Genomic DNA, 12,701 nt, shown 5'->3' on the forward strand with positions numbered 1-12,701 from the left:
ATAAAATGGAAAACCATAAAACTTTTGAAAAACAATACAAAATCTTCAGGATTTAGGATTAGGCAGATAGTTCTTAGACTTAACACCAAAAGTATGATCTGCAAAAGGAAAGATTGAAAAATTAGACTTCATCAAAATTAGAAACTTTTGCCCTGTGGGGAGAGGGGGAAACTCTATTAAGAGAAAGATAAAACAAGCTATTTCAGACTGGGAGAAAATATTTGCAAATCACATATCTGACAAAAGACTAGTCTCCAGAATATATAAAGAAATCTCAAACTCAACGGTGAAAAAACAATCGAATTAGAAAATGGGCAAAAGACATGGACAGATATTCCATCAGAAAGGATATATAGATGGTGAATAAGCGTATGAAAATATGTTCAACGTCATTAGCCATTATTAGGGAAATTTAAACCACAAAGAAATATCACCACACAGAGAAATGCAAAACATGTGTTCACACAAAACCCTGCACCTGAATGTTCCTGGCAGCTTTTTGCACTATAGCCCCAAGCTGGAAACAACTCAGATGTCCTTCAGCAGGTGAACAGTCAAATAAACTGTAGTACATCCATACCATGAGCTACGACTCGGCAATAAAAGGGAACAAACTAACAGTACACACGGCAATTTGGGTGAATCTTCAGCGAATTATACAAACATCAGTGGTTGCCAGGAGCGGGGGCTGCAGGGGCAGTGGGGGAGGGATTGACTACAAAGGAGTAGCACAAGGGCATTTTGAGGGTTGACAGAGATATTCTGTATCTTGATCATGATATGTAATTACACCGCTGCCAAGCATTCGTCAAAACTCATAGGATTATACACTCACTCAAAGGGGTAGATTTTATTTTATATAAATTATAACTCAATCTTTAAAACCATGAAAAATGATTGAAGCTTTATGAACCAACCTCCACTTAGCTCAGTTACTAAATTAACCAACATTCTCCATTCCTTCTGTAAAATATACCAATTGGTACCCAGGACACTTACAGTTGAGTACTTTCAGTTTGTCACTCTCTAGTATAGCGGCATTTTCAGCTCCACCAGCTGGTCACAACACAAACCAGGAATCAGTTGTGTTAGTTCCCAAACGTACAGTTGTTCTTTGTGTCTGTTATTCTAATTACCTAATTTAATGAAATAATGACATAAGCCCATGAAATATGAGTGTGGAAAGGGAGAGTTGTCATTTCTGTGAAAATTAAGATGAACGCTTTGGAAAGACTAGCTAACGGCAACTTGCTAAAAAAAAAGTTCTTAAACTGAAAATGGACAAGACAGTTAATAAAAGATTGAAAGGAAATGTAAAAATCTAAAATCAATCTACAATTACACTGCGTTGCAAGTGGCTTAAAGTTTTTGCTCCAATTTAACAGAATCTAAACTAGAAATCATACAGGATACAACTTGAGAGTGCTTTATGCAATGAAATGACGTGTCTTGGATCTCAAATTAACAGACTCATTCAGAGAAAGAATATGGCGAATAAATGTATATTTATATGTTCTAAGCTAAACATTTATGTTTTAAGCAATTAACTTAAAACATTAAACTATGTATGAAGACTTATTTGTAATTCCTTACTTTAGCTGAATTTTTCTACTAGCCAACCTTACACAGTCCCCAAATGAGTGAAGAAGTGATTCAAACTTAAGATTTAACATTTTTGTGTTGAGTTCAAGAATATGTTATTTTTTAATCATCCTGGCAATTTGGGCGCATTTTGTGTGACAAATGGGGTACTAGAAATGTTGAATTTAGACTTGTGATTTTATTTTGAAATATTTAAAAGAATTTAATTGAGAGTAGATTGGGGATTCAAATTTGAGATGCGTAAAAGTTGAATTGATTATGTTTGTAAACTGAGTGAATTTTTCCGGGAATCTGAGATGCAAAATCTGTAACTTTTGAGTTATTAAGTTTGTAAATAGAGTTTAAGTGCTTAGGAATATTGGCCTATTAGATTTGTAAGGTTGTTTATTGAATGCTTAAAGTGCTTTAGAGAATCAAATATGTTATATTTGTTGTTGTAGTTTGAAATATCTAGTAACTTAATCAAGTTAATAATAAATGTTTATGGAACTTTATCATATTTATAAACTAATTTTAAGTTACAACAGAATACTACATTTAATAAATAAAACTGCAATATTTAAAGTTAAGCTTAAAAGCCTGAGAAAAACTGAATTTTAAAACTGAATGCCTTTTTACGAAGTTGACATTAATTAAACAAGTGTAGCTCTAAGTGTTTCTTGTTTTGTTTTTTATTTCCGTATACAAAAGCTTGCCCTTTGAAAACTCAAATGATGAAATAATGAAAAATCAACTTCTCTCACATCCTGGTTCTCACAAAAATCATCTCCATAACCTTCAAGCAAAGAAAATCAAACACTTTAAACATAGGGGTACCACATGACCCAGTAATTCTACTGCTAAACATACAGCCAAGAGAAATGAAGGCATAAGTCCATACAAAGACTTATGCATGAATGTTCTTATTTGTAATAGCCAAAAACTGAAAGCAACCCAAATGGTCATTAGCAGGTGAATGGATAAATATATAGCTACACTGAGAATATTACTCAGCAATAAAAAGGAATAAAATACTGACATGTGGATCAGCACAATACAAGTGAACCTTGAAAACATTATGCTACATATATGAAGAAAGCCAGATACAAAAGCCACATGTTACATGATTCTATTTATATAAAGGTCCAGAATAGTTATTGATACAGAAAGTAGATCAGTGGTTGCTGGGAGGCACAATGTGTGAAAATGGAAAGTGGCTTAATGGGTATGGAGTTTCTCTTTGGGTTGATGAAAATGTTCTAAAATTAATTTTGATTGCTCAGCTCTGTGAATATACCAAAAGCCACTGAATTTTAAATAGGTGACTTATAGGGTGTATGAATTGTGTCTCAATAAACTGCCACAGGAAGGAAGGAGGGGAGGAAGGAAGGGAGGTAGGAAGGATGGAAGGAAGGAAGGAAGGAAGGAAGGAAAGGAGAAAACAAAAAGAAAAGCAAGAAAGAAAATCAAACACAAACTTCAAACTTCTCAGATTTCCCAAAATAATCACATTCCTCCTGCAAGGAACAATATCTCTAGAAACTTCTGCACATGTATCTTACGACTTTATTCTGTTGTGGATATCCTGCTTCTTTACATTGTGCTCGTCTAATTAAAATCTTACATGGTGCATCTGACTGAGCCTAGGTCACATCCTCCTGTAGCTGCAAAGAAGGTGGGAAAGTGAGTTCTGGCTTCAACCTGGGAGTCAGAATTCCTAACAGGAGAGATTCCAAATAAAGGAAAGCTATTCACAGATGCTAAGAAACTTTAAGGATGTGATAAACTGTTCACCATGCTCAGCCACATGTGGAAAGTGAGTGAAAGGGGGGCAAAATGGAAGGCAGAGAGAACAGCTAGGTGGCTGGTGTAGACTCACAAGACATATGGTGATGACTGAGGCAGCGGTAACAGACCGTGAGAGGAGCAAACAGATTTGAGAAACAATTTGAAAGAAAAGTCAGCAGAATTTGGAGATTTGTTCTGTAAGAGAGATGAGGCAGCAGGAGGAATTAAGAATTTCTGGTTTAATTAACCAGTAACCAAGTGGATAATAGGATCTTGACCTAAGATGAGAAGGTAACATGGGAAGAGGAACGGGTTTGGGGATCATGGTAAGAGGGAGGGAATATACTAAAGTTTTGCTGTATTAATGGTTTCTAATATAATTCCACTGTGGTCAGAGAGCATGCTTTGTATGACTTGAATAGTTTTAAATTTATTGAGCTTTGTTTCATAGCACAAAATCTAGTCTATCTTAGTAAATATTCCAAGTGCATTTAGAAAGTATGTAAATTCTTTTATTGGATGGAGTGTCCTACAAATGTCAATTAGGTGAATCTGCTTGATAATGTTGCCCAAATCTTTTATATCTGCCAATTTTCTGTCTGCTTGTTCTATCAATTACTAGAAGAAGGGTTGAAATCTACAACTATGGTTGTGGATTTGTCTATTTCTACTTTTGCTTCATGTACTTCAAAGCCCTGTTATTAAGTACATAAACATTCAGAATTGTTATGTCATCTTGAATTGACCCCTTTATCATTATGAAACGAACTTCTTCTGATAATATTTGCTCGGCAATCTTTTCTTTTGACTAATTTTCTTTTGTTTGTTTAGTAACTCTTTTTCCATCCTTTTACTTTTAAACTATTTGTATCTATGTATTTAAAATGTATTACTTGTAAGCAGCATATTGTATCTTCTTTATAATCTAGTCTCTGCCTTTTAATTGGGGATGTTCAATCCATTTACTTTTAATGTGATTATTAATATGATTTGGTTTAAGTCTATCATCTCATTAATCATTTTTTACTTTTCCAAATGATCCTTTGTTGTTTCTTCCTCTTTTTCTATCTTCTTTTGGGTTAATTAAAATTTTTATGTTTACAATTTAGTTCCTTTGTTGCCTTACCAGCTTATTACTGTCTTGTTATTTTAATAGCTGCTTTAGGGTTTATAGCATGGATCTTTAACTTATCAAAATTTATGTTCAAGTGAAATTATACCACTTCATGTATCAGTACAGTATAATAAACTTATAGCAGCATCCTTTTATTTCCTCTCTTAGCCTTTTTGCTGTTTTTGTCATATATTATAAACCTCAAAATTGGGTTGCCAGATGTAGCAAATAAAAATAAAGGACAGCAAGTAAAATCTAAATTTCAGATAAATAACAAATACCTTCATTAAATAAGCATGTTACATGCAATATTTAGAAATACTTATACTAAAAAGGTAACAATTATTTGAAATTCAAATTTAAATGGGCATCCTCTATTTTATCTGGTGATCATATCCACAATACATTGTATCTTTTTATTTAAATAATCAATCACCTTTTAAAGAGATTTTAATAAACAACTATAAGATTTTTATGTACGTATACATGCAGTTACTATTTTTTCACTCTTCCTTCCTTTCTGTAGATCTGTAATTCCATTTGGTGCCATTTTCCTTATGCATGTAGGACTTCTTAGCACTTGTTGTAGCACAGGTCTGCTATGATGAATTCTTTTACTATTGTGCATCTGAAAAAGTCTTTATTTTGCTTTCATTTTTGAGAAATCTTTAGACAAGAATAGAATTCTAGTTTGATAGATTTCTTTCAGTACTTTATAGATGTTGTTCCACTCTCTTCTTGCTTGTATTGTTTCTAACAAGAGATCTACTGTCATCTTTTCTTTGTTCCTCTTTACATAATATATTTCTTTTCTCTGGCTACTTTCAAGATTCTTTATTACTGACTTTGAGCAATTTGACTATGATGTGCCTTCAGGTGGCTTTCTTTATGTTTCTTGTGTTTAGGGTGTGTTGAAATTCTTAGATCTGTGAATATATAGTTTTTATCAGTTTGGGGAATTTTTGGCCATTATTTACCCAAATTTTTTTTGTCCATTTCTTTCCTTTGGAGATTTCATTTGCGCATATATTAGGCCACTTGAAATTGTCACACAATTCACTGATGCTCTTTGTTTTCAAAATCTTCTTTTTCCCCTGTGTTTCCTTCATTATGGAAATTTCTGTTGGTGTGACTTCAAGTTCACCAATATTTTCTTTGGAAATGTCTAATTTACCATTAGTCTATCCAGGGTATTTTTATTCAAACATTGTTGTCTTCATCTGTAGGAGTAAAATTTGGGTCTTTTTATATCTCTCATGGGTCTACTTACCTTTTTGAACACTTGGAATACAATTAGAGTAACTCCTTTAATGTCTTTATCTGCTAATTCTAACATCTGTGACAGGTCTGGGCTTGTTTTTGATTGAATGATTTTTTTCTTTTTTATAGGTTGTATTTTCCTAAATGTGATCAAGTCTCTAGTTCTATTTATGAGAAATATAGGGGTAGAGGGACATGTTAAACAACATTGCAGGGGTATAATTGGCCAAGTGCAGAATGTGGGAAAATCCACAGGACCTAACAATGAATTTCTACAATATATAAAGTGCAAGGGAAAAAAACATTTAAGGGTTTCTACCGAATAGAGGACCGTGAGGACCTTGTCTGAATCCTGACTTGAAGGAATAAACTATAGAAAACATTTATGAGAAAGTTGGGACATTCTGAATGCTGACTAGATGTTAAGAAATTGTTGATTTTTAAAAATAAGTATTTTTGTTGTTTTTTTTTAAATAGACCTTAGTTTTTAGAGACACATAGTAAAATATCTATGAGTGAAATAATATGCTTCTGTAACTTGCTTCAGAATAATCCAGGGAGAGAGAGAGATGTGGGTACAGAAGGAACAAATTGGCCATCGGATGCTAACTGTTGAAGCCGAGTAATGAGGCATAGTAAGTAGTTCATCATATTATTCTCTACTTTTGCAGTATTTGATCTTTTTCCATATAAAAAAAATCAGATGTTTTCTTCTCTGAAAAGACTTACCCACACTCTCTCCCTACCCCTAATAGAATTAATCATGCTTAGGACTTTTCTCTGACCAGCCAAATAAATTAAACACTCATTTATTCCCAAGTCCTTCTCCCTAATTCACCCATAAACCCTTGAGAGCAAAGATTATGTCTTACTCATTTTCTATTCTTTGTATTCCCATCACCAACCACAGAGCTGGAGTTCTCAATAACGGATGGCAAATTGGCAGCTTTCTACCCAAATTCACCAAGGTACTTAGGACAGAGATGCTGATTCCATCGTACTGAATCAAATTTCAAATTTCAAATACGGTGTCCTTTATAAATTCAAGTCATACTGCATATAAGTGAATGGCAAAGAAGCCCAAAAAGTCCTAATGTAAAAATTTAGGCAGTAAAACTGTCAAGACAAACTAGGAATGCAGCAAGATTTGGCATGGTCAGCAGTACTGAAATTGTTGTATAGCTCACTATGTACTTCTCCTCACAGGTATGCATTACACTGTGACCTTTGCAAAGTCCTTCTGTCCTGCCCTACTTTTCTTACAGGACTGCTCTAAGTCTCAAATAAGATACCCTAATGCATGCAAAACAGCTTAAAATAAAACTGGAAAGCAGTATGAAGTTTGAAGTATAATGACCTCTTTCCAAGTCATGGAGGCATCTCAGAGAGCACATCATTTTAGCTATTGGAAGAATTGACCCTGGATGAAATTGTTCAGTAGGCAAAGCATGTTTGGGGAGCTTATACAGTTGACCCTTGAACAATAAGCATTTGAACTTTGCAGGCTCACTTATACACAGATATTTTTCAATAAATATGGTACTTGTATTTTCATCTTACAGGCGGGGGGAAAGTTTGTGTTCGATTAGAGATCACAATATGTGGAATCAAAAGAACTAGGGTTTGAGTCCTGATTTTATCCAGACTTTTCAGCTTCCTGCCCTTGGGTGAGTCATTTATCCACACCTTTGTTTTTTAGGCAGAGATAACGGTATAGAGCATTTTCTATTGAGCAGGAGGTGGATGGGTGGTTCGTGCCCCTAACTCCACCCCTGCCCTACAACCTTGTTCAAGGGGCAACTGTGTATTTTTTTTCCTTTCCTTGAACTCTAAATACACACAGAGTACCTATTATATGCCTGGTGTTGTGCTGGGTGCTAGTGACAGGGTGAGGATAGCCAGGTGCCCAGGACCTGTCCTTGCAGACCACCTAGTCATTGGCTATTTTTAAGTCCTCACATACCTCCTACCCCCTACCACTAGGTGCTCCTTATTCATGCTGTTCAATCTCTTGGTTGATTTATTTATTAAGTTACGTATATGCTTATGTATATTTATTTATTTGTCTTTTTAATTAAGGACGTTTTAATTTCAATATTCAATATCTTATAGTAACCTATAATAAAAAAGAATATGAAAACAAAAAAACAAAAAAAGAATTTTACAATTTCAGACTTTTTAAATCTACTCTTACAGAGCACATGATTACGGGCAGGAAGCGGAGGAGTTCCTGTGTCAATTACAAGGAAGGCAGGCAATTTGGGGAGGCCCTTCCCAAGCTGAGTCCTCCCAGCTATTGAGGTGATTTATGTTTTAACCCAGCCCATTTCACATGGTGTTAAATTTCAGGAGTGGTTATAAGGATGTATGTCTCAGAATCATTCATAAGGTGTACATTGGTTTTATACGGCTTTATGTATTTATACGGCAATATTTGTGTTATATTTAACAAGTTAATAAATACCTCTTCTTTCAAAATTCACACAACTTGCTCACTACTTCATAATGACATGTGGCGCAGGTGCGGGCCACTGGTAGGATCGGAGTGTAGCGGTGTGTCTGGTCAACGGTGAGGGCTACCTGTCCGCAGCCTCCGTCCTCAGTGGAACCAACCAGTGTGCTCCAGGATGGCAAAACAACTACTGACGATAACAACAAGAGCGATAACAATAATAATAAACAATCACAGTAATAAATCCGAGAGAAAAACTCGCAGTCGCCAAATAGTACTAAGCACCACGAATCGCGTCCCCACAGAGCCGCAATCCACGGAACTGCATCCGTAGCGGCCACGGCGGATCTCGCAGCGCCCCTGACGGCCCCACTTCAGCTCCAGCAGGCGAGTGGGCGGGGCCTTGCAGGCGGGGCCCGCGGAAGGGGCGGGGCCTGTTGGGCGGGGCGGGACCTGGTGGGGGCGGGGCGCCGAGAGGCAACTGAAGGTGGGGCTGAGGAGTGGGAGGGGGTGGACGTGCGGCTGGGCGGGGCGCGCTCGGGCCTCAGCTCCTCACGCGCAGCGCTCGTAGCCCCACAACCCGCGCCGCCGGGAGCCCTGGTGGCCAACGCTGTCCGCGAGCGGAGGCAGCAGCCGGAGGAGGAGCCGAGGGCGCTGAGGTAGGCGTGGAGCTGCCCGCCGCGCGGCCTGGAACCCTCGCGCCCCGGGTCCGACCCGCGGGTTGTGGCAAGGCCGGGGGGCGGCGCGCGGAGGCCCGGGCGGGCGGGGCCGGGGGCTGGGGGCGGAGACCGGCCTGGCCGGAGGGCTCTGGAGGGGCCAGCGGGGCCGCGCGGCGCTGTCCCGGCTGGGAGAGCCGTGAAAGTCGGGGTTCGAAGGTGGTGTGGGCGCCTCTGCACGCCCAGTTCGGTCCCGGGCCTTGGCAGCCCAGGCGGTGTGGAAATGGCCTGCCCCGGAGGCGCCCACGGAGGAGGGAAGGCGGGGGACAGCCTGGTCCCTCCCACTTTCGGGGCTCCGGGGCCAGTTCGCCCGTACAGCCCTCGGGAACTTGTTAACAGGAAAGCTTGGCAGAGAAACAAATGCCAACGTTTTGGAAGAACTGAGAGTCACGTCGTTAGGCGCTGAGGCTTTATTTTCCTTCCCCGCCCCCTGCCCAACCTCGGCCCGACTTGGCCAAAGAAGGATGTGTCACCAGCTCGGGGCCTCGGGCGGGATCCCGGGCCGGGCTGGGAGCGGGAATACCTGAAAAAAAGGTAAACGGAGGCCGGGCAGACCCCGGCCCTGCCCTTGGGCCGCCCCGGCGGGTCTCACTCTCGCGCCAACCCCGGCCGCCGCCTCCCAGGGTCTTTCTCCTGGGGGACCTCTCGATGGAAACCAGCTGGCCGTTCTTGGAGTTGATGTTGCAGCTGAACTATGCTGTGCTCACGTTATTCCCAATCCTCTGACTCTGGTAGAGCTTGAGGAAATTGTATCCAGTTTTAGTGGTCAGCAAATGTAAGGGAGGATAAATTGCTCTTTGTAAATTGTAAGGTATTTTCTTATTAGAAAATGGTCTGAAAACACGAAATAAAAATTCTTAACACGTAAGCAAAAAGTGATTTGTAGTGCCTTCCAAAATCTGAGGAAGTGTTCCTCCTTAAATCATTTATGTACGAAACATCGTCCAAACCTTCCGTGCCAGGCATTTTTCTTTGTTCTTCATTAGTCTCAGGCCTCAGTTTCTTGTAAAGAGAGCACTGGCTGAGACCCTAAGAATTGCCATACTAGAGCAGAGCGTGTGCTTCCAGCTCAGTAGGTAGCAGGCTTGTGTTATAGTAAAACATGGCTTGCTTTCTTGGTAATACCATTTAAAATTATCTCAAGTTCGTTTCTTCCAGGAGTAGCCATGACTTTTAGTGAAGCCTTTAAAGACTCTATAGACCACTCCTAATTTATACATACAATTTATTCACGTTGATTGCATCCAAATGTCTCTCCTGTCCTCTCTGGCAGAAAAACTTATAGCATGAGATACTTGTGGAAAAATTGTGGATCTTTTCTAAATCTGGGAGTTCAGAAATTAAGGACAGGGAAGACAAAAGTTTTAAAAAAAAAATAGAAAGCTTTGGAGAAGTTTTTACCAGGACCAACTTGACTGCTGAGTTCAAAAAATAGCTTTAGCTACTAATAATCTGAACATTAGCAGTTAAAGATTTATTTGTATTCATGAGTATTTGTATATTTTTAAATGTAGCTAACATTCTGGAGAGTGAAAAGGCTATCTGACTTTATCTTAGTCTGAATTAATTTGACTTTAGTGGTTAGCTGAAACCACTGCCCTAAGAGAATGAAAGTTTTGTTTCAGCAAGAAGAGAATAAGGAGGTGAGTAATATAGGAGTATGAGATACTTGAGGGGGGTAGCTGTTCAAACCACAGTTTGGCTTTTAAACTCTTCAGAGGCCTCATTACCTCTGGAAAACATAGTCTACACTGATAGGGTCCCTGCCACTCTTCAACACACAGCTTAAAGCTTTAATTCCTCTCTGAGGCTTTTCTTGACATCTTCCCCATCCCCCATTCCACTCCCCCTCCCCTCAAAAAATCCACTGCCTAGAGTAGAATTGATCACTCTTTTAGAGATGACCATCCTCTAAATTATAGGTACTGTTGACATTTTGGACCAGATCATTCTTTGTTGTGGAGGGTTGTCGTGTGCATTATTGGATGTGTAGGAGCATTCCAGGTGTCTAGTTAATAGTTACCAGTAGCCCCCACACACACACAGTTGTGACAGTCAAATAGTCACACAACCCACACAGTTGTGGCAATCAAAAATGCCTCCAGACCTTGCCAGGTATCAAGGCCAAAATCACCCCTCGTTGAGAACCACTGTTCTAGATAAACTACTGTCTTAATTCTAGTGACACTGCATTATTCTCATTTGCTTCTATGTTGATTTTCTCTACCCGACTAGGTTTGAGGGCAGGAGCAATTATTCACTCATTTTACAAATATCTGAGGGAGGGCCTTCTTTGCCAGCCAGACGTTCACTCAGGTCTGGGAATACAGCAGTAAAAACCACAGATGAGGTCTCTGCACCCCTGGACCTTACAGTCTAAAGAGAATTACAGACATATATGTATAATTATACAGTTACTCATTATAATTGTGATAGATTCTGGAAGAAGTACAGAGCACTCTGAGTACATAAAACAAGGGTCCTGACCTAGTTTGGAAAGCTTCCTTGGGAAATAACCTTTAAGGTGAGGTGGACTCTGAAGAATAAATAGAAGTTACAAGGCAAGCTTAGGGGGACAATATTCCAGGCAGAAGGAACAGTACCTTTTCTGCAAACTCAGAGGCCAGTGTGGCTAGAGGATGGAGAGTGATAGGGGCTGGATGATACAAAATGAACCTGGGAAAGGAGATAAGCAGCAGTTCTCAGTCCAGCCTGCTTACTAAAATCACAGGAGGAACTTCGAACAATACTAGTGCCTGGGCCATGCTCCAGGCCCATTAGATCAGAATGTCTGCAGTGGGCTCTTCTCCTTCCCCTAGCTGCCGTCTTCCCCATAGCTGCCAAAGGAGGAACCACTGTTACCACTTTGTGTATCTTTCTGGACATTTCCTGTGGGCATTCAAGCAAATGCATATTCTTTTCTTCTGTTGTTTACACAAATGGTAGCATACTGTACACACTGTTCTGTTCCTTGTTTTGTTCTCTTAAGTGTCCTGGAAGTCTCCATTCCAATATATTGTTTCCTTATTCTTTTGAATGACTCTATAGTATTCCATTGTGTAGGTACACCACAGATTATAATAGAGGGACATTTCAATTGTTTCCAACAATTTACTATAATAGCACTATGCATATGCTAGTTCACATGTGTGTGAATATATATATATGGGATAAATTCCTAGAAGTGGAATTGTTGGATCAAATATGTGTGCACATATATGTAAGTGTTTTTGTAAAAGATTACTTTTATTTGTGGTTGTAGAAGACTACTCTGGTCATATTGGAGAGCATGGCTTGGAAGGGAAGAAGAGTGAATGTTGGAGACAACTGACGTTACCGTGTGCTATGGAGTGTTGTAGGTTACAGTGTGCTGTAGAGTGAATTGTGTCCCCCTAAAATTGCTTTTTGAAGCCCTAAACCCTACTGTGACTATATTTGGTGATAGAGTTTTTAGGAGGTAATTAGGTTAAATGAGATCATAAAGGTGGTGCCCTAATCTGGCGGCCTTATAGGAAAAAGAGGGAAGAATGGCTATGTGAGCACGCATTAAGAAGGTAGCAATCTGCAAACCAACAAGAGAGTCCTTACCAGAAGCTAACCATGCCAGACCTTGATCTGGAACGTCTACCCTCCAGAACGTAAGAAAATAAATTTCTGTTGTTTAAGCCACCCAGTCTAAGTTATTTTATTATGGCAGCCTGAGCTGGCAAATATGGTCGGTCCTCAGTATCCCCTGGGGATTAGTTCCAGGACCCCGTGGGTATCAGAATCCACAGGTCCTCAAGTCCCT

The 12,701-nt window shown here is 39.4% G+C and overlaps 1 protein-coding gene across 1 annotated transcript in view; it reads left to right on the forward strand.

The window, feature by feature from the left end:
- The first annotated feature begins 8,709 nt into the window (after positions 1 to 8,709).
- Positions 8,710 to 12,701, forward strand: part of PPP2R3A (protein phosphatase 2 regulatory subunit B''alpha) — a 151,587-nt gene continuing 147,595 nt past the window's right edge. Inside the window, exon 1 of the mRNA XM_072956262.1 lies at positions 8,710 to 8,854. The gene's annotated coding sequence lies outside the window, so the exon portion shown is untranslated. The remainder of the gene's footprint in view (positions 8,855 to 12,701) is intronic.

The sequence above is a fragment of the Vicugna pacos genome, chromosome 1, assembly GCF_048564905.1.
Source record: "Vicugna pacos chromosome 1, VicPac4, whole genome shotgun sequence".
Lineage (NCBI taxonomy): Eukaryota > Metazoa > Chordata > Mammalia > Artiodactyla > Camelidae > Vicugna > Vicugna pacos.